The 23,907-nt window shown below is 55.5% G+C and overlaps 1 pseudogene; it reads left to right on the forward strand.

The window, feature by feature from the left end:
* Positions 1–13,917, forward strand: part of LOC133347949 (UPF0746 protein DDB_G0281095-like) — a 75,701-nt pseudogene extending 61,784 nt beyond the window's left edge.
* The last annotated feature ends 9,990 nt before the right edge of the window (positions 13,918–23,907 follow it).

The raw sequence follows: 23,907 nt of genomic DNA on the forward strand, positions 1-23,907 counted from the left end.
ACAGCCCACACACCGTACACACACAGCCCACACACAGTACACACACAGCACACACAGCGCACACACAGTCCACACACAGCACACACACACACAGCACACACACATTACACACACAGTCCACACACAGCACACACAGCACGCACAGTACACACACACAGCACACACAGAACACACACAGCACACACGCAGTACACACAGTACACACACAGCACACACACAGTACACACACAGCACACACACAGTATACACACAGCACACACACAGTACACACACAGTACACACCCAGCACACACACAGCACACACACAGAGCACACACACAGTACACACACAGTACACACTACACAATGGTGTCCCGCGTCCGACCGCATAGCCGCATGTAGAGTGAATTAAACCCGCATAGTATAGCGAATTTTTGATGTAAATACGCAGCGCGACATCTCACAAACCGAACCCGCATAAAGCGAGAAAAATCTGCGCTGTTATTATGATCAGTGCCAATGAACACATCACCCGGAATGCGATCGAACACGTTACATTTAAGAAGCTAAGCTGGATGAGCCTGGATAACGCTTAGACACGTGACCACCACGCACAACAACAAACAGGTCGCCTATAGACACGGCCGTGGGGGCTACGGGTGTCGGGGCAGCAAATGGTAGTGCAGAGAAATGGAGCGTTGTACCGTACTCCTACGCTCCCGTGTTTACATGCTCCCCGCGTCGCCCAGCGCGGTGAAGTATGGTCAAATAGCACCCGCAAACCCGCCCGGCTTGGTGGAGGCCCCCATCCAACAGTGGATTGACCAACGGTGCTGGACAAAGCACACGTGGGTGTCGTTAGTGCAGTCCTGATATTAATGGGCAGTCGAACAATCTCCCCGCGCTGTGTCGCGTTAAAGCTATGACATAAAAGAAATCACTTCAACATGGACCGGTTTTATTTATAACCCCCCCCCCTCATGTCAAAACCCGTCCCCCCCATTGCTCCATGCACCCCTCCCCCCTTCTCAAGCCCCCAACACTCCGTCAACCCAACCTCTTCAGCAGCAACACGTCATCCATGTTGAAGTGGAGCCTGTGTAAGTTAGAGCTGGGTGCTGGGGGGGGGGCGGATTTGGGGAGCGGAGAGGGGGCTGGGAAGGCCGCGGTGGGGGGGGGGATCAGTGGCGGGGCTGGAGGGGGGATCAGGGGCGGGGCTGGAAGGGGGGGGCTTGGTAAGGATGGGGCCAATGTTCTTTGGGTCTTTCAGTAAAGTCACGTAATAGAGGTTAAAGGAAAATAACAACAAATTTAAAAATACGACGTTTCGATCGCAACACAAGCGGTCGTCATCAGGATAGGGAAACAGGAGGTTCACCTCTAAAGACAAAGTTTGAATTGGCTACAGTCCATCTACCGTTGTAGCGGTTATCTGCGGATTATAAGACGCACTCACCCTCCCCCAACCAACCCCCATTTGTATCTTGAAAAGCAAAAGTTGGAGGAGCGTCTTATAATCCGGTATGTGTGTGTGTGTGCGATAGATAGAGAGTAGATTTGATAACTCTATTGACACCGGGGCGCAAGTTTTGGTGATGCGTCTTGTAACCTTCCTGACACGACCCCCTTGCTGGACATCTGTGGAAGAGCTTCATAGCTCATCGGATTCCTCCAAGGGTCTAAATAAAGATTCTGATCCTGATGCCCTCTGGCTCTTCTTCGGTATTGGCTCAGAGGGAGTCGCGGGTGGCGGGAGGTCGCACTGCAACGCCCGCTGTGGGTGCCTCGTCGAGAAACATCTGAAAGTCGCCGAGGATTGACACGCGCTCAGAATCGGACGCTGTTGTTGCTGTCGCGTGGACAGACTTTCTACGCCTCGAACGTCCGCACTTGCAGCCCCGTCGTTCACCGACCCCTCGATAACCAGCGCGGTGAAGTATGGTCAAACAACGTCCCCGGCCCGGTACGGTGTAGGGAGGCCTTCATCCAGCAGTGGATGAGACAAAATGGGCGCACGTTCTTATTTGTAGTTGCATTATGACGGGACAAGGCGGTGTTCAGGATGACATGTGGCAGAAATGTTTTTTACTCCGTACAAACCCCTTCCTTGCTGAGCCCGGGTCCACGCCTGAGCCATCGGTTGCATTCAAAGTTGGGAGCATGCAACGCGTAGGACGTCTCCGCAACCAGTTGTGAGCAACTGCGCAACTAGTTGCTCGCAGTCGAGACGGATTCCTCCTCCACCTTTCTCGATGTCGATCTGAAAACTGTCGCGGATGTCCGTCCGTCCGCGTGACTTGCACTCGGCTGGCCGGGTTCGCAGCGCAGTGCGCTAACCACTGCACTACCGATCCCCGCATAATGCACAAAGACAAAGATCCCCCGTGTAGCCTTAACAGACTGATGGGGCATATGCTGTTAGCGAGCACCTATGAAGGTCGGCACGGCACACGAGGGGGTGGGTAACCAACGCCACGCCCGACCGCTTTTTTCTGTCCAGTAGCGATGTTTAAACACCGCCCCAGGTACTCATTTGAGGCTGAGTCCACCTAGGGGAGGCCCAGGACCGGTTCAGATAATCGTCACTGGTGTTGGGCTATGAGCAAGAAACGACCGATCCCCACACACACACACAATCAAAGACAAAGATCCTCCGTATAGCCTGAACAGACTGTTAGACCAAGTGCCGTTAGTGAGCACCTCATACATACACACACGCACATAAACATCTCGTGGCTGTTTTAGAGCGCATTTAGAACACGGCTTTAAAATTCATTGCAAGTCACGTGAGGTCAAGCTTTATGATCTGAGATCAAACCTCTCCCGGTCAGTCTCGTTTCGGGTGGGGTGTTGGATCGAGAGAGGAGGGGGGGTGGCAAGCACTGCTGGCGAAAGGGTCTCCACTAGACACAGCCCTGAAGGGCCCCTCTAGCGGAGAGTATTTGGCCTACTCCTCCACGCCGGCTCGTCGTCTTGGGTGAGGTGGGATTACGCACACTTCACCCCACTACACGTGACCTGCCGACCCACTAACGATGGCGTTACCCGTCTACGCTGCTGCTGCGTCGACAGAGGCAGTGGGGATTTAAGAAAGTTTCCACTGCCGTGGCTGGGGGACGGGTTCGAACTGATGACCCTCTGGGTGACAAGTCCGGTGTGCTCACCGTTACACCACGGTAGCATCCCGCGGTGAGGTATAATGACAGTGAGACAACGGGACGGGGAGGGAATCCGGCGGAAGACCAGGAGAGAAGGGAGACCAGGAGACAGGGAACGAGAGAAAGGAGAGCATGAAGCTGAACTATGTTTCAATTTACCAGATAAGGCCCTACTGAGTTGTATAGCTGTTTTTTCAGAAGCGACCTGGTCATAAGTGATAGCTCAACGAAGTGGATTATCACGTAAAAAGGTATAGCAGCAGGCAAATGCTCTAAACGCGTGTTTCTGAAATGTGGAGGGAAAAACCGGCGGACCCGGAGAAAAATCCACGTGACCACGGGGAGAGAGACACCGCAAACTCCACATATACAGCAGGCGTCAGGGTCGGGATCAAACCTACGACGTCCTGCATGCCAGGCGAGGGAGTTAACATCTCCTTGCCACCGTGATGATGATGAGAGAGACACCGCAAACTCCACATATACAGCAGCAGGCGTCAGGGTCGGGATCAAACCTACGACGTCCTGCATGCCAGGCGAGGGAGTTAACATCTCCTAGCCACCGTGATGATGATGATGAGAGAGACACCGTAAACTCCACATATACAGCAGGCGTCAGGGTCGGGATCAAACCTACGACGTCCTGCATGCCAGGCGAGGGAGTGAACATCTCCTAGCCACCATGGCACAACGGGACAGGGAGACGGGGAGAGCAAGAGACAGACGAGGAGGGCAGCGCTATAGCGAGGTATCAGACAGGAGGACATAGAGCGGCATCGAGATAGTGAGCCAGGGAGACGTGGAGACAGGGAGGAGGGGAGACGGTGGGGGGGGAGGAGGGGGAGACAGGGAGGAGGGGGAGACAGGGAGGAGGGGAAGGCATGGAGGGGGAGACGGTGGGGGGGAGGGAGGAGGAGAGACGGTGGGGGGAGGGAGGGGGAGGCAGGGAGGAGGGGGAGGCAGGGAGGGGGGGGGGGCAGGGAGGAGGGAGACGATGGGGGGGAAGACAGGGAGGAGGGGGAGGCAGGGAGGGGGAGACAGGGAGGAGGGGAGACGATGGGGGGGGGGTGGAGGAGGGGGAGACAGGGAGGAGGGGGAGGCAGGGAGGGGGAGACAGGGAGGAGGCGAGACGGTGGGGGGGGGGGGGGAGGAGGGGGAGACAGGGAGGAGGGGAAGGCATGGAGGAGGAGACGGTGGGGGGGAGGGAGGAGGAGAGACGGTGGGGGGAGGGAGGGGGAGGCAGGGAGGAGGGGGAGGCAGGGAGGGGGGGGGGGCAGGGAGGAGGGAGACGATGGGGGGGAAGACAGGGAGGAGGGGGAGGCAGGGAGGGGGAGACAGGGAGGAGGGGAGACGATGGGGGGGGGGGGGGTGGAGGAGACAGGGAGTTGAGGGGTTCAGAGAGGAGCGTCTCAGCGTGCGGACCCTGGAGTCGCGGGAGTCAGGGCGCTGTAATTGAATCCCCGCTCTGGGTGGCGGCGAGCGCGGTGCTGGGAGGTGCTGGGGGTCTGGGGTGGGGGTCTGGGGTGGGGGTCTGGGGTGGGGGTCTGGGGTGGGGGTCTGGGGTGGGGGTCTGGGGTGGGGGTCTGGGGTGGGGGTCTGGGGTGGGGGTGAGAATGTTGCCACCCCCCCACCACCACCGGCGCTAATTGGGGCTCAGCCTGCCCCGAGTGGCTGCGCGAGCCGCGATTAGCACCACGCGGAGGACAGAAGCAGCAAAACTCCCCCCCCCCCTGACCCCCCCAGCCCCTACACCCCACTATAACCCCCCACCCTGACCCCCCCCCAGCCCCTACCCCCACTATAACCCCCCCCCCCCACCCTGACCACCCCCATCCCCTACCCTCCACTTTAACCCCCCCCCTGACCCCCCCCCCGTCCCCTACCCCCCACTCTAACCCCCCCCCCGACCCCCCCCCAGCCCCTACCCCCCACTATAACCCCCCCCACCCTGACCCCCCCCTATCCCCTACCCCCCCCCCTCTAACCTTCCCCACACTGACCCCCCCAGCCCCTATCCTCCACTTTAAACCCCCACACTCTAACCTCCCTCCCCACACTGACCCCCTACCCCCCACTATAACCCCCCCCCCACGCTCTAACCCCCCCATACTGACCCCCACCCCTACGCCCCAAGCCCCAAGACATTCACTGGAGGCAATGGGGGGCGGGGGGGGTGCTGGAGGAGGAGACGCCGCTGCTCCGCAGGGGGTCAGCTGATCGACGTCCGCGTGCAGCCGCTGCTGCAGCCGAGGGGGTACGGCGCGCACTTTCACCAACCAGCACTGACCAGCGGGGTGAAGTATGGTCAAACAACGCCCCCCCCCCCCTCTCGCGTGAACGAATAGGTGCTCGCCAATAGCACTTGCCCCAACAGGCTGTACACGGGAGGGGGGGGGAATCTTTGCCTTTGTACATACTAGAGGGGGATACAAAGGCGGTCGGGGGTGGTGCCGCCCCCCCCCCCGCCCCCTCGTGCACGGTCCCGGCCTTCGTAGGTGCTACTCGCTGACAGCTCTTGCCCCAAACAGTGGGCTAAGGCTATACGGGTGAGAGCGGGGATCTTTGTCTTTATACGCGGGTGATAATCGCCCGTCTCTCGCACGTTTTGCGACAGCGTCTCGCCCCCAGTCTGCGATGCTGATGGTGACACGACGCGCGTTTGAAACTAAACTAGGGTATTGTTGTTGTTGTTGTTTTTATATTTTAGCAAGCAAATCCCGCTGAGCTGTGCAGCTTCTTTTGTTTTGTGTTTTAATCAGAAGCGACTCGGCCACAAATAATAGCTCGACGAAGTGGCGCGTATCGTCACGTGGCAATAATGTTCTGAACGTGGAGTGCAAGAACGGGAGAGAAAAAAATATCCACGCGACCACGGGGAGAGAGAGGGTAGAAATGTATAGCAGCCAAATCACTGCAAACGCACGTTGGTTCTGAACGTGGAGAGCAAGAACGGGAGAGAAAAAAATATCCACGCGACTACGGGGAGAGAGAGGGTAGAAATGTATAGCAGCCAAATCACTGCAAACGCACGTTGGTTCTGAACGTGGAGAGCAAGAACGGGAGAGAAAAAAATATCCACGCGACCACGGGGAGAGAGAGGGTAGAAATGTAGCAGCCAAATCACTGCAAACGCACGTTGGTTCTGAACGTGGAGAGCAAGAACGGGAGAGAAAAAAATATCCACGCGACCACGGGGAGAGAGAGGGTAGAAATGTAGCAGCCAAATCACTGCAAACGCACGTTGGTTCTGAACGTGGAGGGCAAGAACCGGAGGACCCAGTGAAAAATCCACACGTCCTCGGGGAGAGAGACACGCAAACTCCAAATATACACAGCAGCAGGCGTCAGGGTCGGGATCGAACCCACGACCTCCTGCGCACCGGGCGAGTTGGTTACCATCTTCGAGCCACCGCGATTTCAACCAAAGATCGATGATTTTGTTGTTGTTGTTGTTGTTGGTTGTTGTTGGTTGTTGTTTAACATCGGAGCGAGTGGACTGTAGCGGCGCCTCTTTTGAGTGGCCCGCAGGGGGTGGCGGTGGTGGTGACGGTGGTGGTGGTGGTGACGGTGGTGGTGGCGGTGGTGTTGGTGGTGACGGTGGTGGTGGTGACGGTGGTGGCGGTGGCGGTGGTGACGGTGGTGGAGGTGGTGGTGGTGGTGATGGTGGTGGTGACGGTGGTGACGGTGGTTGTGGTGACGGTGGTGGTGGTGACGGTGGTGGCGGTGGTGGCGGTGGTGGTGACGGTGGTGGTGGTGATGGTGGTGGTGACGGTTGTGACGGTGGTGGTGGTGACGGTGGTGGTGGTGACGGTGGTGGCGGTGGCGGTGGTGACGGTGGTGGCGGTGGTGGTGGTGGTGACGGTGGTGATGGTGGTGGTGACGGTGGTGACGGTGGTGGTGGTGACGGTGGTGGTGGTGACGGTGGTGGCGGTGGCGGTGGTGACGGTGGTGGCGGTGGTGACGGTGGTGGCGGTGGTGGCGGTGGTGGTGACGGTGGTGGTGGTGATGGTGGTGGTGACGGTGGTGACGGTGGTGGTGGTGACGGTGGTGGCGGTGACGGTGGTGGCGGTGGTGGCGGTGGTGGTGACGGTGGTGGTAGCGGTGTCTATTCGCGACTGCTGCTGCTGCCCTGTTTGTGGCAAACCGCTGCGCGCTGCCCGGCCAAGCCGTCACTGGCGCACGATGTCTGTGCCGTGCACATTGATGGACGACCAAGGCCGGATGAAGATTGTGTAGGCCCCCTGGGCGACAGGTACTGTGAGGCCCACGGTAATATTTTGGAAAGGAAAACAAAGTTAAAGAAAAATCAAATGGTATTTTAACAAGGCTAACATCAAATAAAATTCGGCATTCACAAACGAAATCACTTTTCACTCAATCTCTGCAGCCCCTAAAGCCCCCGTGCCTTAATCCGGCCCTGATCGACGGGGGGGGAGGGGAGGGGGGACCATTGCAAATGTTGTACCAGTAACTGCGTAAGCACGCAGCTTACTTCTACTGCAATTACCGACGTTTCGGTCCATCGGCCTGGTACGGTAGCGGAAATTACATATCCGATATCGGCCGGTAGCGTTTCGTTTTTATTCGGGCAAATGCGTGGGCCGGTTTGGACGATCTGGGTTCCATCAACAGAGTCAGAATCGATTAGTGGGTGGGTGGGGGGGGGTGTGTAACCGGGGGAGGGGTTACAGATTTTGCATCAGCAGAGGCAGCGGTTTGAGAGTCGGTAGGGAATGCTTAGAATGTGCGGAGGGGGGAGACGTGGGGGGGGGGGGGTGCTGGACAGACAGGAAGCCTGCTAGTGGGGGGGAGGCGGTGAGGGAGTCAGTGCCCCCCCCCCTTCCCCCTCCTCATACCCCGGCCTTTCCCTTACTCCCCCCCCCCAGGACTGTCCCTCGCGTGCGTCCACTCCGTGGGAACTCGAGGAAGCTTAGCGTATAACCGATCAGCCCCCCCCCCCCGTTCACGTGGTAATGCATGCCTGGTCGACCCTACGCACCCCATTCTCATTATGTTAATTACCCAGCGGGCTGGGGGAGGGGAGCGGGGGGAGGGGAGCGGGGGGAGGGGGCGGGGGGAGGGGAGCAGGGGGAGGAGGGCGGGGGGTTATTTATTTATTTATGGCACCCTCGGGGTGGTCGCAGCCTCCTCCCCCGCCTTCATCATCATCATCAGCAGGAGAGAGGCAGAGGGAGAGAGGCAGGCAAGGAGATGTAGGAGTTGATTCAGACATACTTTGCGCGTTTAACTCGGGCAAGTCTGCGCGCCTCGTGGTGTGGAATTCAGATGTTGTTGTCTTTGTGACGTTTGCATGGTGAGAGGAGGTTTGATGAGGTTCATAATGGCTCTGTCAGAGACACGCGCTCAGCCAGCACAACTACAGTCATGGGTTCATCAAGCCCTGAGTGTGAGTCTCTCTCCACGAAGGTTCAATAATGGCCGTGTCAGAGACACACTCGGCCAGCGCCGCAGGGATGCGGGGTTCATGCGCAGAGTCTCTCTCCGCGGCCCCGGCTGGAGCACGCCGCGTACCACACACACGTCGGTGATGTGCAGCGCGTCTTCTTCGAACGCTGGGGAGCCGGAAAAGCCCCTCTCTGTAGCAGCGTGGACGGCACCCTCGTGTTCACCTTCTAAAGCGCTCGCTCGTCACCGTGGGGTGCGCGATGACCACCACCACCACGTGACTTTTCTTTCGTGTTGTGCCCGCTGCATTTAGCGCCACAGCGCTGTGGATTTATAGCGTTTATTCGTTTGTTTGCTGGTGACTTTGTGTATTTCATATCGGAATCGCCTCCAGTGCTGTTGCTGCTGACGGCAATAAAAGTTGTTTAAAAGTCAAAAAGTCTGTAAAGAGGTGCGCGATGGGCCGTGTCAGAGGCAAACACCGAGCGAGGCGGATGCCCGCCGAGATGCTGGGTTCACAAGGCCAGGCTGATGGTGGCTCCGGGTCTCGCCCGCGTTGAGGAAGAGGCGAGAGGTGCCTCTTCTTCTCGCGACCGCTCTTCTCCGGTTTCCATCGAGCTGTGAACCTGCGCCGTAAATTATCCTGTCGAGGAAAGAGAGAGAGAGAGCGAGCGAGAAGTCTCTCCAGCCACGGCTCATTCTGGCACAAAATTCAACCCAGATCTGCGCCCCTCTCCCTCCCATTCCCTCCCCTCCCCCGCCTCTCCCTCCTCTCCTCGTTCTCTCGCTCGCTCTCTCTGAGTGAAATAAGCGAATGTAAAAAAATAACGCACTCCACTAACGCGTGACACGCAGCCTCCCACACGGCAACCGCTGCTCTCTCGATCATAGCCCCAACCTCCTCACTCATAGCCCCAACCTCCTCACTCATAGCCCAACCTCCTCACTCATAGCCCCAACCTCCTCACTCATAGCCCCAACCTCCTCACTCATAGCCCCAACCTCCTCACTCATAGCCCCAACCTCCTCACTCATAGCTCCAACCTCTCACTCATAGCCCCAACCCCTCACTAGCCCAACCTCATATAGCCCCAACCTCCTCACTCATAGCCCCCAACCTCCTCACTCATAGCCCCAACCTCCTCTAGCCCCAACTCCTCATATAGCCCCAACCTCCTCACTCATAGCCCCAACCTCCTCACTCATAGCCCCAACCTCCTCACTCATAGCCCCAACCTCCTCACTTCATAGCCCCAACCTCCTCACTCATAGCCCCAAACCTCCTCACTCATAGCCCCCAACCTCCTCACTCATAGCCCCAACCTTCCTCACTCATAGCCCCCAACCTCCTCACTCATAGCCCCAACCTCCTCACTCATAGCCCCAACCTCCTCACTCATAGCCCCACCTCCTCACTCATACCCAACCTCCTCACTCATAGCCCCAACCTCCTCACTCATAGCCCCAACCTCCTCACTCATAGCCCCAACCTCCTCACTCATAGCCCCAACCTCCTGACTTACAGCCCCAACCTCCTCACTTCATAGCCCCAACCTCCTCACTCATAGCCCCAACCTCCTCACTCATAGCCCCAACCTCCTCACTCATAGCCCCAACCTCCTCACTCATAGCTCCAACCTCCTCACTCATAGCCCCAACCTCCTCACTCATAGCCCCAACCTCCTCACTCATAGCCCCAACCTCCTCACTCATAGCTCCAACCTCCTCACTCATAGCTCCAACCTCCTCACTCATAGCCCCAACCTCCTGACTTATAGCCCCAACCTCCTCACTCATAGCCCCAACCTCCTCACTCATAGCTCCACCTCCTCACTCATAGCTCCAACCTCCTCACTCATAGCCCCAACCTCCTCACTCATAGCCCCAACCTCCTGACTTATAGCCCCAACCTCCTCACTCATAGCCCCAACCTCCTCACTCATAGCCCCAACCTCCTGACTTACAGCCCCAACCTCCTCACTCATAGCTCCAACCTCCTCACTCATAGCCCCAACCTCCTCACTCATAGCCCCAACCTCCTGACTTACAGCCCCAACCTCCTCACTCATAGCCCCAACCTCCTCACTCATAGCCCCAACCTCCTCACTCATAGCTCCAACCTCCTCACTCATAGCCCCAACCTCCTCACTCATAGCCCCAACCTCCTCACTCATAGCCCCAACCTCCTCACTCATAGCTCCAACCTCCTCACTCATAGCTCCAACCTCCTCACTCATAGCTCCAACCTCCTCACTCATAGCCCCAACCTCCTCACTCATAGCCCCAACCTCCTCACTCATAGCCCCAACCTCCTCACTCATAGCCCCAACCTCCTCACTCATAGCCCAACCTCCTCACTCATAGCCCCAACCTCCTCACTCATAGCCCCAACCTCCTCACTCATAGCCCCAACCTCCTCACTCATCAGCCCCAACCTCCTCACTCATAGCCCCAACCTCCTCACTCATAGCCCCAACCTCCTCACTCATAGCCCCAACCTCCTCACTCATAGCCCCAACCTCCTCACTCATAGCCCCAACCTCCTCACTCATAGCCCCAACCTCCTCACTCATAGCCCCAACCTCCTCACTCATAGCCCCAACCTCCTCACTCATAGCCCCAACCTCCTCACTCATAGCCCCAACCTCCTCACTCATAGCCCCAACCTCCTCACTCATAGCCCCAACCTCCTCACTCATAGCCCCAACCTCCTCACTCATAGCCCCAACCTCCTCACTCATAGCCCCAACCTCCTCACTCATAGCCCCAACCTCCTCACTCATAGCCCCAACCTCCTCACTCATAGCCCCAACCTCCTCACTCATAGCCCCAACCTCCTCACTCATAGCCCCAACCTCCTCACTCATAGCCCCAACCTCCTCACTCATAGCCCCAACCTCCTCACTCACAGCCCCAACCTCCTCACTCATAGCCCCAACCTCCTCACTCATAGCCCCAACCTCCTCACTCATAGCCCCAACCTCCTCACTCATAGCCCCAACCTCCTCACTCATAGCCCCAACCTCCTCACTCATAGCCCCAACCTCCTCACTCATAGCCCCAACCTCCTCACTCATAGCCCCAACCTCCTCACTCATAGCCCCAACCTCCTCACTCACTAGCCCCAACCTCCTCACTCATAGCCCCAACCTCCTCACTCATAGCCCAACCTCCTCACTCATAGCCCCAACCTCCTCACTCACAGCCCCAACCTCCTCACTCATAGCCCCAACCTCCTCACTCATAGCCCCAACCTCCTCACTCATAGCTCCAACCTCCTCACTCATAGCCCCAACCTCCTCACTCATAGCCCCAACCTCCTCACTCATAGCCCCAACCTCCTCACTCATAGCCCCAACCTCCTCACTCATAGCCCCAACCTCCTCACTCATAGCCCCAACCTCCTCACTCACAGCCCCAACCTCCCACTCATAGCCCCAACCTCCTCACTCATAGCCCCAACCTCCTCACTCATAGCCCCAACCTCCTCACTCACAGCCCCAACCTCCTCACTCATAGCCCCAACCTCCTCACTCATAGCCCCAACCTCCTCACTCATAGCCCCAACCTCCTCACTCATAGCCCCAACCTCCTCACTCATAGCCCAACCTCCTCACTCACAGCCCCAACCTCCTCACTCATAGCCCCAACCTCCTCACTCATAGCCCCAACCTCCTCACTCATAGCCCCAACCTCCTCACTCATAGCCCCAACCTCCTCACTCATAGCCCCAACCTCCTCACTCATAGCCCCAACCTCCTCACTCATAGCCCCAACCTCCTCACTCATAGCCCCAACCTCCTCACTCATAGCCCCAACCTCCTCACTCATAGCCCCAACCTCCTCACTCATAGCCCCAACCTCCTCACTCATAGCCCCAACCTCCTCACTCATAGCCCCAACCTCCTCACTCATAGCCCCAACCTCCTCACTCATAGCCCCAACCTCCTCACTTATAGCCCCAACCTCCTCACTCATAGCCCCAACCTCCTCACTCATAGCCCCAACCTCCTCACTCATAGCCCCAACCTCCTCACTCATAGCCCCAACCTCCTCACTCATAGCCCCAACCTCCTCACTCATAGCCCCAACCTCCTCACTCATAGCCCCAACCTCCTGACTTACAGCCCTACCACTAGCCTCCTCACTCGTTGGAGCAAGTGCTGTTAGCGAGCGCCTATTAAGGCCACTACGCCCGACCGCCTTTGTGTCTCCTGTGGCGACATTTACACACCGCAGCAGCTACTCATTTCATGCTGAGTCGACCTGGGGGAGGCCCAGGACCGGTTCAGATATTGCTGTCACCGGCATTGGCCCCGAGCACGAATCTCACTCGGCTCGCCGGGTTCGGAGCGCAGCGCCACCGCTCTCCTCCTCCCTCCACACGTCATAGAGACAGAGACAAAGATCCCCCGTGTAGCCTTAACAGACAGTTGGGACAAGTGCTGTTAGCGAGCACTTATCAAGGCCGACACAGCACACGAAGGGGTGGGTGGCCAGCACCGCGCCCGACCGCCTTTGTCTCCCCAGTGGCGATGCTTTTACACAGCGCAACAGGTACTCGTTCGAGGATGAGTCGACCTAGGGGAGGCCCTACACCGGTTCCGATCATCGTCGCTGGTGTTGACCGTGAGAAGGAATCTAACCCGGGTCGCCGGGTTCGTAGCGCAACGCTCCCTCGCTCCACTACCCCCACCCCCTATCCCCCACGCCCCTACACCCCACACAGACACCCAAACGCACACCCACACACCCGCCTACCTACCCCCCACACAGACACCCAAACGCACACCCACACATGTTCACCCACGTTCATTCACACCCCGACTCCCCCCACTCACCCCCACACAGACACCCACACGCACACCCACACTCACCCCCACTCACCCACCCCCCTACCCCCCACACAGACACCCACACGCACACCCACATTCACCCCCACTCACCCCCACTCACCCGCCCCCTACCCCTCACACAGACACCCACACGCACACCCACACTCAACCCCACTCACCCACCCCCCTACCCCCCACACAGACACCCACACATGTTCACTCACGTTCATTCACACCCCCACTCACCCGCCACCCCCTGCAGGACCACGTCTCCCTCCCCTGCCCGTGTTTAGGCTACAAGAGCCTCGGTTCCCACCCGCGTCAGGAGGAGGAGGAGGTCACTGTGGCACCCTTCATCATCATTAGCATCAGCAGCATCAGCATCATCAGTAGCATCAGCAGCAGCAGCAGCATCAGCAGCAGCAGCATCATCATCAGCATCATCATCGGCAGCAGCATTAGCAGCATCATCATCAGCAGCATCATCATCTGCATTATCAGCATCATCATCAGCAGCAGCATCTTCATCCGCGCCGTGAGCTCTCTGACTTCTGAACCGCCATGTCCCCCACACCCCCCCCCACACCTCCCCCTACGCCCCCCCCCCCCTACTCCCACCCCCTCCCCACACACTTCCAGCTGAGAGGCAGCATGTGTTTTGCGTTTGGAGCTGCGGGGCTCTGCGTGCAGGAAATGGAAAAGTGGAGCAATAGGCAGAAGAGGGGGGGGCGGGGGGATGCAAGAGGAGGAGGAGGGGGGGTAGGAATTGCATGTATGAGCAACATTAACAGATGAGATTATTCCTTAACGTGGCGCAGCGCTGTTTTCGTTTCAAAGTTCGTGACGTGATGGCATCTGAGTGGCGGCGATTGACGCCTCGGGGTCGTTTCTCTCTCGAGCACGCGCGCGGGGCACGCGCCGACTCAGAGAAGTTGTCGCCGGTTCGATTCGACTCGAACCAAACCGGCGCCGCATTTGAAACAATATTGGGTTGATCTCTACACCCCCCCCCCCCCCCCACAACGATCTCGCCACCCCAAACATGAAACACCTCCACCGCCCAACCCGCGAGCTTCTGTCCACCCAGCAGCAGCAGCAGGGCGCTATAAATGGGCGCCAACAGCTCCTCCGATGATCCGGCAGATCGCTGTGCGGCGGCGTGAAGTGTGGGGGGGGGGGGGGTCGCTGCCGCCTCTCTTGCGAGACGCGCCCCTGTCCAGCGCGGGAGGAGTAGGCCGAAGCGCTCCCACCGGCGGGAGGAGGTGCGGAGTGAGCAAATAAATTGCGGGGCTGCGCCTCTATCCTCGCGCGTAACCTTCAGTGGGTTCCTTGAAATGGATTCATGTCGCCACGTGTTTCTTGGTGATTCATCACAAACGGCCAGGAGAGTGCGCGTGTGCCCCGACAAACACATGTGACACGTGACACTTCACCCGAGCTGTGAATGCGTTGGTGTTTGCATTGCCCTTGTACTGGTTCGCTCTTTTGGCAGCCTTTTAGTCTAGCACTGGTGAGACGAAGCTATGCAGGAGGCTGCTTGTGGTGTAGGGCAGGCCAATCGGTTTCAAGCACAATCAAAGCATATTTGTTTGCATGTTTAACACACATGTGTGTGGTTAATGCCTTGTAATGGCTGTTTCTTTGGTGTGTGAACATATTGACAGTGTACTATTTTATCAAGTGAGATAACACATTCTCCAAAGTACAGACGTCTCTAACGGCAACACAAACCAGGGATCCCAGCATGCTGTGCATGACAAGATGACATCACCATAATTGAGCAAATATTCTGCGCACAGCCATTGTGGCAGCAGTATCGGACAAGAAGGCGAGATGTTAACTGCCTCGCCAGGTATGCAGGAGGTCGTGGGTTCGGTGCCGACCCCGACGCCTGCTGCTGTATATTTGGAGCTTGCGTGTCTCTCTCTCCCCGTGGTCGCGTGGATTTTCCTCCGGATCCTCCGGTTTTTCCCTCCCCATTTAAAAACGTGCCTTTAGAGTAAGCATTTGGCTACGTGCGGTGCGAAAGAAATTCAACGTACATACGTGAACAGACAGTACCCCCCCCGCCCTACACACACCCCCACGGCCCAGCACCGTCTACTCTGTGAAGATGAAATGCGGTACAGCCTAAGGGAGGTGACAACAAAGCAACGTGCACCGCTCTCTCCAAGCCAACGGGGGGGAGAGTCATCAGCCGGGCGAGGCGTGCCACCCCTGGCACCGACCGACTGACTGGCACACAAAGATAAAGGAGCTTCATCCGCCGTAGCCCCCTTAGGTTATTATTGGGGCAAGTGCTGTTAGGGCGCGCAACACACTCGCAGCAGAAGACACTTAGATTCGAAGACAAGTGGCAAAGATCGCCCGTGAAGCCTGCAAAGTATCTCTTGGGGCAAGTGCTGTTAGCGAGCACCTATGAAGGCCAGAACGGTACACGAGGGAGTGGGTGGCCAGCACCACGCCCGACCGCCTTTGTTTCCCCAGTGGCGATGTTTACACACCGCACCAGGTGCTCATTTAAGGCTGAGTCGACCTAGGCAAGGCTCAGGATTCGTTCAGATATTCGTCACCACCGCTGTCGTGGCTTACAGACACAGAAAGGCACACATATCGATGTCAACATTGACACGTGCACATTTGCCATCGCATCCTTCCTTCTGCCAGATCAGGAAGCAGATGTACATTGGGCCCCACGACCCCACAGGACTGAGTCTCCCGCTCACAGAGTTTCACACTCGCGGTGTGGAAATGGGGACTGTGGATATGGGGGCTGTGGATAAGGGGAGAGGTGGTGTAGCGGTTAGCGCTGCTGTGATACGAACCCCGCGTCCCGAGTTCGATTCCCGCTCACGGCCAACACCAGTGAAGATTATCTGAACCGGTTCTGGTTCTCCCCTAGGTTAACTTAGCCTCAAATTAGTACACGGTGCTATGTGTAAACATCGCCACTAGGGAGACAAAGGCCGGCCGGGCGTGGTGTTGGCCACACACCCCCTCGTGTGCCGTGCCGGCTCTCAGGTGCTCGCCAACAGCACTTGCCCCAACAGTCCGTAAGACTATATGGGGGGACTTTGTCTTTGTGGAGAAATCCGATGAGCTATAAAGCCTTTTTTTTCACAGATATCCCGGAGGGGGCGGCTCAGAGAGTCAACAACAACAAACAACACAAACAAACAAAAAACGATCTGAGTGCAAATTACAGCACATGTAAAGCAAGTCACTACAAATAAATCAATAGAAACGAAAGCATAGAAAAGCACAAATGTAATGAATGCACGTGAATAGCGGCCACAGCTAGATTCATACTTGATGCGGTGTGCCGGTTGCAGAAATATTCTCAGGTTTGTCGACCCGGCCAGACCCGGATCAAATTAAACTTTGGATGACCCCCCCCTCCCCTCCCGCCCCATAGGAGATGCAATCTGGAATCACCACATCAGATGGATCCTGGAATCGCTGCTTCCATTCCCGGTACTCGCTCCACGTATATCGTCAGATCGTGGGTTTCAGTCCCGATAAGATCGTGGAAGGGCCCCTAACGATTTGTGGACCTTCGGAATCGCCCCCCGCCCCCCGCCCCCCGCCGGCCTCGCCTGCCTCGGCGCGGGCGCTGCGCGGTTCGTGTTCTGCGCCTTTGCGCTCGGGGGAACGCAGCGGCGATGGAGGGGGTGGGGCGCAGCTGTCGCTGTACAAAAAAAATCCGGCCTTCGCAGATCTGGATGTTGTGTGTCTGCGTGTGTGTGTGTCTGTCTGTCTGTACTAGGGAGATAAAGGCGACCGGGCGTGGTGTTGGCCACCCCTTCGTGTGCCGTGCCGGCCTTTATAGGTGCTCGCTAACAGCACTTGCCCCCGACAATCTGTTCAGGCAATTACGGGGGATCTTTGGCTTTGTCTTTGTGTCGGTAGTGAAGCGGTTAGCGCGCTGCGCTAAGAACCCGGCGACCCGCGTTCGATTCTCGCTCACGGCCAACACCCAGTGACGATTATATTATCTGAACCGGTCCTGGGCCTCCCCGAGTACCTGGAGCTGTGTGTAGTAAACATCGCCACGAGGGAGACAAAGGCGGCCGGGCGAGCTGTTGGCTACCCACCCCCTCGTGTGCCGTGCCGGCCTTCAAAGGTGCTCGCTAACAGCACTTGCCCCAACAGTCTGTCAAAGGCTACACGGGGGATCGTTGCGTTTGTTATAGCCGTCCCATCATTCATAAATCCTCCACACCCCCCCCCCCCCCCCTGCAAGACTCACTTCGTTGTCTTCATTAATGATTCGATTCGCGAATCGGTCGATATTTGGCTCATTTGTAATGATTGTCTCATTCGTTTATGTGTCGTTGGTGGTTTTTAACGTTGTTCTGCTTCGTTCCATCTCGGTTGCGTCGTCTAGCTTGTTCTGTCTCGTTTGTTCCGTCTCGTTTGTGTTGACCATCTCGTTTGTTCCGTCTCGTTTGTGTTGTCCATCTAGTTTGTTCCGTCTTGTTTGTTCCGTCTCGTTTGTTCTGACTCGTTTGTGCCATCTCGTTTGTTCCATCTCGTTTGCTCTGACTCGTTTGTTCCATCTCGTTTGTTCCATCTTGTTTGTTCTGTCTTGTTTGTTCCATCTCGTTTGTTCTGACTCGTTTGTTCTGACTCGTTTGTTCTGTGTAGTTTGTTCCGTCAAGTTTGTTCCGTCTCGTTCGTTCTGTCTTGTTCCATCTCTTCAAGTTCTGTTTTGTTTGTTCCATCTCGTTCGTTCCGCGTCCTTTTCCCCTGTCTCCGTTGCGCCGAGCCAGCATCCCGCCACACAGAAGTACGCCTGTGTGGAGGTGGCTGTCGCGGCTCGGTGCGAGGTTCACAATGGCCATGTCAGCGACACTGAACAATGACACTGAACAATTACGCTGAAATCTTGGATTCCAGTTCGGGATTTCATTCACACCGCCTGCGATTCAACCGGGTTCTCAAGAGCATCAAGTTCATTGTTTTCAGCTCTGACCACCCATGGCTGCACATAGAAAAATCATGTTTAGTTTTTTTGTAAACGTGTCTTTTTCCTTAATTTGGACACATCGCAGATTTGAGGATTTAAAACACCGATTAAGCAAGTAACGAAGACTCGCTGCAGGGACATGTGAAAACAGCATCAGTTTGTGTGCATAAGAGGCCGGTTAAAATCGCTTTAAATCGTAGTTCTTGTGACATCTTCTTCCGGGGTCATTATCCGTAACAGCTTCTGTAAAAGTTCCGCAATTAAAGTATACTCTACTTATCTCGACCACGTGACTCTAATAGCGCAATTTCGCGTGCGCAGTAGACGCGCAGCTCATTAGATAATCCACTGCTGGATGAGGACCTCCCCAAGCCGTGCCTGTCATGGTGGATGGGGGGGGGGTGGGGGATGGGGGGGGGTTTGACAATACTTCACCACGCTGGTGAGTGAGGGAGATGGTGAAGGGGAGGGTTGTGTGGGGGGTGGGGGGTTGGTTTGACAATACTTCACCACGCTGGTGAGTGAGGGAGATGGTGATGGGGAGGGTTGTGTGGGGGGTGGGGGTGTTGGTTTGACAATACTTCACCACGCTGGTGAGTGAGGGAGATGGTGAAGGGGAGGGTTGTGTGGGGGGTGGCGGGTGGCGGGTTGGGCCAGAACCGGTTTAGATGTCACTCGGCACTGATGTTAGCCGTGACTGGGGATTATCAAACTCAGGTCATCGGGTTCATACAGCGTCGTGCGCTCACCACTGCGCCAAAGCCATCCTGACAAATTCAGCCCAATTAAAATTCTACTGCGGCCATTATTATTATTATTTTAAATTCCCATTTCCTGCAAGAGCCCAATTACTTTTCTAAATAGTTTGAATGATCCCATTAACCTATGTTTTCTAATCCAAGAGGTGTTTTTTTTTTGCCTTGCAACGTAAACGCCACATCTCCACGGCCCTCCTCGTACTGAGAGAATGCGTGGAGAGACAGAGGCTTGAAAAGGAGCATCGTAGCAATAATGTTATTAATTATTAACAAAATAAATAAGCGCGCCATTCGCCTCTTTCCCAAATCTGCCCCCTCCACGTAAACTATCAAAGTATATATTTAGCCATCTCATCGGCCTTCTGGGAGACCGTTTATTTAAGCGGCATTGGTTTAACGCAGAGCAAAACACCTGGCCCGGTTTCGGCGTTCGTTTTCTCATCAGCAGTGGCACTACTACTAGTGATACATCGCACGCGGAGCTGCTGATGAAAGTGACGTGGAGCCACGTGGGGTCGCCCGACTTACAAGCGGCCTTCTGACCCCCGGGGGTCAAAGGTCAGGCATCCGCCCCAGACGTTGCCGCTGGTTTCGCGCTTCCCGTTGTGACCTCCCACACTGTCGGTGGGATCCATTTGGAGATGTGCGGTGTTTATTTAAAACATCTTGATGTAAGGGGACCGGAAGCCGCGGTGGTGCAAGTGGCGATACCTCACCGAAGGCTCTGGACTAGAATTCCCACCGCTGAAGTGTAGGAAACCACCGGGAGAGATCATGGGAAGACAGATGCATCTCATAATACCCGGGGAGACGGGAGGGGGGAGAACATGCGAATGCATGTTGTTGAGCGGTGTCCTATTATTATAACGACGCGACTGACAAAAACCGGGATTTTTGTATTCGCCCGAGAAAACTGGCAGAATTCACTGGACGGATACCTAAACGAGAGTAACATCCTGGAGAAAACAAAAACTCACTACAGGTGGCAGCTGTATATTCTGATCCCAGTGACCTGAGTTTGATTCCTGGCCATTGCTAACATCAGCGGCGAGTGATATCTGAACCGGCCTGTCCACCCTTCCGCACTCCGTTCGCCAAATCGCATTAACCAGCACGCGTGAAGTATGGTAAAACGAAATATCTACGACAGAAAGTATTTATTTATTTTCATTATTGTCTCTCTACGTTTTCATTCTGACTGTGTTCTCAGCGCCACGTCGGAATGCTCGCAGAGCAGTGCATCGCCCCCGTAGAAGCGGATGTCACAGAACTACCTTTGAGATCGCTTCAAATAATATGTTAAATGAATACATTATCCAACCTACCATTTGGAATAATATACAGTCAAGCGAAAAATTGTACGGTAATTCTCAAAGCTAGAATTTAGCCAAATTCAGGGACAATTCAGATTTCACACGATGGCTTTCTTGTGCAGTCTTTGGTGACTGCCGGTGGGATGTTAACTACCTCCCCTGGAATACAGCAGGTCGTGGGTTCGATCCCGATCCTGACTCCTGTATATCTGGAGTTTGCATGTCTCTCTCCCTGTGGTCGCGTGACATTTTCTCCGGGTCACCCAGTTATTTTTCCCCCTCCACACTTGTAAAGGTGCGTTTCGAGTAATCGGCTGCTAGAAATGTCCACGTGACAAGCCTCTTTTGTTGAACTATCTTTTGTGGAAAGGTCCCTTCTGAAAAAATAGCTTTCTAGCTCAGTGGGCCCTAGCTGGTAAAATAAAAGTTGTAGTTTAGTTTAGACCTGGCTGGCTTGTGTGGGTAACGGTAAGGCTAGTGTCTGGTCGTCTAGTCTGCTAGAATTGGAGGTGAAGGCTGTATGGCCTGGTTGGCTTGTGTGGTTAGTGTTAAGGATCTGGCTGTCGCCTGATGAAGCTAGTTGTAATTACTGGCGAAACGTCGTACTCAGTTTGTAAATGTTGTGGCTTGGGTCTCCAACACACCGATGTGCTGTACTAGTGACAAATTGGCCACGTTCTGTTTACGTGACAACCCTCACTAATTAGCTGTGTCGGGTGGTGACGGGTTTAACGACACATACATATTTACGCGATCTAACCCCCCAAAAACTAAACCCTTTCTTAGGGTCTGGGTCCGTCGGTGAGTGCGTGGTCAAGGTTGAGTGTTTGTTCTTTGGTTCTTTCGGTAAAGTCACGTATAAACATAAAATAATAAATTAAATAATAGCATGCTATTATTTAAATAATAGCATGCTATTATTTAATTAAACATAAAATAATAAATTAAATAATAGCCTGCTATTTTTTTTTTATTACTTTATGTTTATACGTGACTTTACCGAAAGAACCAAAGAATAATTCCTGCAGTCACGAAAGCTCCAAAATGAAGGTTGAGTGTTTGGTCAACTCTGATTGGCTCCCGTTCGCTCTGTCGCTTTCTCTCTCTCCTCTCCGTTTGTTGCTCTCGAATCACGCCGATGGGGGGGGGGGGGGCAGCAGCTGCTGCTGATGCTGCCCCGAGCTTCATCCCCGCGCGTGTAACGGGGCCACGCGCCTCCCTCTCCTCCTCCTCGCCGCCGCCGATCGCGACAACTTGAAGCGACGTCGCCGAACCTGCAGAGCGAGAGTCGGAAACCAGCTCAGCCCAGCTGCACCCCCCACCCCCCACCCCCCATGGTCAAAAGGGCTTCCATTCCGCTTCGCTAATGAGCAAAAACTACTGTCACTCGACTCTCATGAGATCGCTCGACTCAACAAGCATTTTTTTGTTGTATATATTGTATATATATGTGTGTGCGTGTGGTGTCAAAGCTAAGCGGTTACTCCCATTCGTATCTCCAGTTCTCCGCACGCGGGCAGCGTGAATTTGATTCAGTCCCATCAGCCGAGTCGCTTTTGCAGACCGATATTTGTTTCGCGCGTTGAATATACCCGGCGGCATTTGTTTAATGCAAGCCAACTCAGCGACCGGTTTAGACCTTCTTGGGTCTCGTCGGCAGAAAACGGGCATCTGCTGGATTACCATTCGTTGTGGGCAAGGGCACTTCACGTAAATGATGGGGGGCCCGGTTTAACACAATCAGCACTGTCCGTTCACGAATACGTGGAAGCCAACGTGAGCGGAACTCCATTGCGCATCTCCACACCATGTTTAACAATGCTGTGATACTATAGCAGTAACACGTTGCTTCGGTGAGAGCCTGACTGCTGACAAGAACACTGCATGGCGATGCAGGTCTGGAATTTGCTCGTCCTGAATCAGCGCTGCTAAAATGTGTGCGTTCCCAGGAGGATGCGTGGGGCCCATGGGTTGTGCGCCAAACATACTTCCGTTTGTTTTGAGCGTGGAGAGACGACCTATGAGCGAGACATGTCTGTCTGCACGATGTTGTCTGCACGATGTTGTCTGCACGATGTGCGTGTGTACTGTGTGTGTGTACTGTGCGTATCGTGCGTGTGTACTGTGCGTGTGTACTGTGTGTGTGTGTACTGTGTGTGTGTACTGTGTGTGTACTGCGTGTGTACTGTGTGTGTGTGTACTGTGTGTACTGTGTGTGTGTACTGTGTGTGTACTGTGTGTGTGTGTGTACTGTGTGTACTGTGTGTGTGTACTGCGTGTGTACTGTGTGTGTACTGTGTGTACTGTGCGTGTGTGTGTACTGTGTGTGTGTACTGCGTGTGTACTGTGTGTGTGTACTGTGTGTGTACAGCGTGTGTACTGTGTGTGTGTGTACTGTGTGTACTGTGTGTGTGTACTGTGTGTGTACTGTGTGTGTTCTACGTGCTACTCGGCTGGCAGCTGTCTCGCGCGGTTTCGCTTTGTGCGCCTCCTTTTTTGGAACGCATCTACCACCACCGCATCTACCACCACCGCATCTACCACCACCGCATCTACCACCACCACCGCATCTACCACCACCACCGCAACTACCACCACCACATCTACCACCACCACCGCAACTACCACCGCAACTACCACCACCACCGCAACTACCACCACCGCATCTACCACCACCGCATCTACCACCACCGCATCTACCACCACCGCATCTACCACCACCACCGCAACTACCACCACCACCGCAACTACCACCACCACCGCAACTACCACCACCACCGCAACTACCACCACCGCATCTACCACCACCGCATCTACCACCACCACCGCATCTACCACCACCACCGCAACTACCACCACCACCGCATCTACCACCACCACCGCATCTACCACCACCGCATCTACCACCACCACCGCATCTACCACCACCACCGCAACTACCACCACCACCGCAACTACCACCACCACATCTACCACCACCACCGCATCTACCATCACCACCGCATCTACCACCACCACCGCATCTACCACCACCACCACCGCATACAGCGAGGAGGCAGGAACCTGCTCAAGTCTCCACAGCGACATGGATGATTATCTCGTGTTACCCACGAGCATCGGGGTTAGTCATGTATTATTACTACTGCAGCAACAATAACAACAATAGAACTACACCCAAGATTGCACAAACAACCTCGCCAGCAACAGGGGAGACTCCACCACAGAGGCTTCTGCTCCGGCAGATTTGTTTAATGAACGTGGCGATCGCGTTTCCATCAGGCGCTTGACAAAGTGAAATGGGTCGAGTGAACATTCCAGTCTGAAAAAATATGGCTCACGTCCCTCGGGCTTTCAAAAATCCCAGCCATGTTCGCTTCAAACACTCTGCTGCCGCTGCTGCTGTTGATGTGTCTGCTGCTGCTGGGTCTGCTGTGTGCTGTTGCTGTGTCTGCTGCTGCTGTTGCTGTGTCTGCTGCTGCTGCTGCTGTG

The sequence above is a fragment of the Lethenteron reissneri genome, chromosome 26 (genome assembly GCF_015708825.2).
Source record: "Lethenteron reissneri isolate LAM-NWPU_2019-01 chromosome 26, ASM1570882v1, whole genome shotgun sequence".
Classification (NCBI taxonomy): domain Eukaryota; kingdom Metazoa; phylum Chordata; class Hyperoartia; order Petromyzontiformes; family Petromyzontidae; genus Lethenteron; species Lethenteron reissneri.